Source organism: Papio anubis, chromosome 9, assembly GCF_008728515.1.
Source record: "Papio anubis isolate 15944 chromosome 9, Panubis1.0, whole genome shotgun sequence".
NCBI classification, from domain to species: domain Eukaryota; kingdom Metazoa; phylum Chordata; class Mammalia; order Primates; family Cercopithecidae; genus Papio; species Papio anubis.
In genome coordinates this window covers 25171978-25175542 of record NC_044984.1, presented here as the reverse complement: position 1 = coordinate 25175542, position 3565 = coordinate 25171978, and the positions used below count along the sequence as shown (strand labels likewise).

The window sequence follows — 3565 nt, the reverse complement described above, 5'->3', positions numbered from 1 at the left end:
TCCTGCCTGCCAGCTCTGAAGACAGCAGCAGATCTCCCAGCACAGCCTTCAAGCTCTGCTAAGGGACAGACTGCCTCCCCAAATGGGTCCCTGACTCCCATGCCTCCTAACTAAGAGACACCTAACAGCAGGGGTCGACAGACACCTCATACAGGAGAGCCCCAGCTGTCATCTGTAGGGTGCCCCTCTGGGATGAAGCTTCCAGAGGAAGGAACAGGCAGCAATCTTTGCTGTTCTGCAGCCTCCACTGGTGATACCCAGGCAAAGAGGGTCTGGACTGGATCTTCAGCAAACTCCAGCAGACCTGCAGAAGAGTGGCCTGATTGTTAGAAGGAAAACTAACAAACAGAAAGCAATAGCATTAACATAAACAAAAAGGACGCCCACACAAAAACCCCATCCAAAGGTCATCAGCATCAAAGATCAAAGGTAGATAAATCCATGAAGATGAGGAAAAACCAGCACAAAAATGTTAAAAATTTCAAAAACCAGAAGGCCTCTTCTCCTTCAAAGGATCGCAGCTCCTTACCAGCAAGGGAACAAAACTGGATGGAGAATGACTTTGACAAATTGGCAGAAGTAGGCTTCAGAAGGTGGGTAATAACAGACTCTTCCAAGCTACAGGAGCAAGGTTCTAAGGAAGCTAAGACTGATGATGAAAGGTTACAGGAAGTGCTAACTAGAATAAGCCGTTTAGAGAAGAACATAAATGACCTGATGGAGCTGAAAAACACAGCATGAAAACTTCGTGAAGTACACAAAAGTATCAATAGCCGAATCAATCAAGCAGAAGAAAGGATATCAGAGATTGAAGATCAACTTAATGAAATAAAGTGTGAAGACAAGATTAGAGAAAAAAGAATGAAAAGGAATGAACAAAGCCTCCAAGAAATATGGGACTATGTGAAAAAACCAAACCTACAATTTATTGATGTACCTGAAAGTGATGGAGAGAATAGAACCAAGTTGGAAAACACACTTCAGGATATTATCCAGGAGACCTTCCCCAACCTAGCAAGACAGGCCAAAATCCAAATTCAGGAAATATAGAGAACACCACTAAGATACTCCTGAAGAAGAGCAATCCCAAGACACATAATCATCAGATTCACCAAGGTAGCAATGAAGGAAAAAATGTTAAAGACAGCCAAAGAGAAAGGTCAGATTACCTACAAAGTGAAGCCCATCAGACTACCAGTGGATCTCTCTGCAGAAACCTTACAAGCCAGAAGAGAGTGGGGGCCAATATTCAACATTCTGAAAGAAAAGAATTTTCAACCCAGAACTTCGTATCCAGCCAAACTAAGCTTCATGAGCGAAGGAGAAATAAAATCCTTTTCAGACAAGCAGATGCTGGGGGATTTTGTCACCACCAGGCCTGCCTTACAAGAGCTCCTGAAGGAAGCACTAAATATAAAAAGGAAAAACTGATACCAATCACTGCAAAAACATACCAAAATATAAAGACCAATGACACTATGAAGAAACTGCATCGGCGGACTCTAAATCATGGCGACCACGGCAACGATGGCGACCTCGGGCTCGGCGCGAAAGCGTCTGCTCAAAGAGGAAGACACGACCAAAGTGGAATTCGAGACCAGCGAGGAGGTGGATGTGACCCCCACGTTCGACACCATGGGCCTGCGGGAGGACCTACTGCGGGGCATCTACACTTACGGTTTTGAAAAACCATCAGCAATCCAGCAACGAGCAACCAAGCAGATCATCAAAGGGAGAGATGTCATCGCGCAGTCTCAGTCCGGCACAGGCAAAACAGCCATCTTCAGTATCTCAGTCCTCCAGTATTTGGATATTCAGGTTCGTGAAACTCAAGCTTTGATCTTGGCTCCCACAAGAGAGTTAGCTGTGCAGATCCAGAAGGGGCTGCTCGCTCGACTACATGAACGTCCAGTGCCATGCCTGCATTGGAGGCACCAATGTTGGGGAGGACATCAGGAAGCTGGATTATGGACTGCATGTTGTTGCAGACACTCCAGGGTGTTTTTGATATGATTCGTCACAGAAACTTAAGGACACGTGCTATCAAAATGTTGGTTTTGGATGAAGCTGATGAAATGTTGAATAAAGGTTTCAAAGAGCAGATCTATGACGTGTACAGGTACCTGCCTCCAGCCACACAGGTGGTTCTCATCAGTGCCATGCTGCCACACGAGATCCTGGAGATGACCAACAAGTTCATGACCGACCCAATCCGCATCTTGGCGAAACGTGATGAATTGACTCTGGAAGGCATCAAGCAATTTTTTGTGGCAGTGGAGAGGGAAGAGTGGAAATTTGACACTCTGTGTGACCTCTACGACACACTGACCATCACTCAGGCGGTCATCTTCTGCAACACCAAAAGAAAGGTGGACTGGCTGACAGAAAAAATGAGAGAAGCCAACTTCACTGTGTCCTCAATGCACGGAGACATGCCCCAGAAAGAGCGAGAGTCCATCATGAAGGAGTTCCGGTCGGGCGCCAGCCAAGTGCTTATTTCTACAGACGTCTGGGCCAGGGGGTTGGATGTCCCTCAGGTGTCCCTCATCATCAACTATGATCTCCCCAATAACAGAGAATTGTACATACACAAAATTGGGAGATCAGGTCGATACGGCCGGAAGGGTGTCGCCATTAACTTTGTAAAGAAAGATGACATCGGCATCCTCAGAGATATTGAGCAGTACTATTCCACTCAGATTGATGAGATGCCTATGAACGTTGCTGATCTGATCTGAAGCAGATCAATGGGATGAGTGGAGACTGTTCACCTGTTCTGTACTCCTGTTTGGAAGTATTTAGGTCCAGCTTCTATTTAATGGGGTTTACATGGACTCTCTTCTCATAAACGGCCTCCTGTCTCCCTCTGAAGAGGATGTGGGGATTCTGCTCTCTTTTCTTATTTACATGTAAATAATACATTGTTCTAAGTCTTTTTCATTAAAAATTTAAAACTTTTCCCATAAAAAAAAAAAAGAAACTGCATCAACTAATGTGCAAAATAACCAACTAGTATCATGATGATAGGATCAAACTCACAAATAAAAATATTCACCTTAAATGTAAATGGGCTAAATGTACCGATTGAAAGACACAGACTGTGGATAAAGAGTCAAGATCCATCAATGGTATTCAGGAGACCTCTCTCATGTGCAAAGACATACATAGGCTCAAAATAAAGGAATGGAGGGAGATTTACCAAGCAAATGGAAAGTGAAAAAAAAAAGCAGGGGTTCCAATCCTAGTCTCTAATAAAACAGACATTAAACCAACAAAGATCAAAAAAGACAAAGAAGTGTGTTACATAAGAAGAGCTAAGTATCCTAAATATATATGCACCCAATACAGGAGCACCCAGCTTCACAAAGCAAGTTCTTAGAAACCTACAAAGAGACTTAGACTCCCACACAATAATAGTGGGAGACTTTAACACTCCACTGTCAATATTAGACAGATCAATGAGACAGAAAATTAACATCGATATTCAGGACTTGAACTTGGCTCTGGACCAAGTGGACCTAATAGACATCTACAGAACTCTCCACCCCAAATCAACAGAATATAC

At 43.8% G+C, this 3565-nt stretch overlaps 1 pseudogene across 1 annotated transcript; it reads left to right on the top strand.

Moving 5' to 3' along the window:
* The first annotated feature begins 1472 nt into the window (after positions 1–1472).
* LOC101022850 lies at positions 1473–2968 on the top strand (annotated as a pseudogene). The gene has a single exon (XR_161909.5). The product of XR_161909.5 is annotated as a eukaryotic initiation factor 4A-III pseudogene (transcript).
* The last annotated feature ends 597 nt before the right edge of the window (positions 2969–3565 follow it).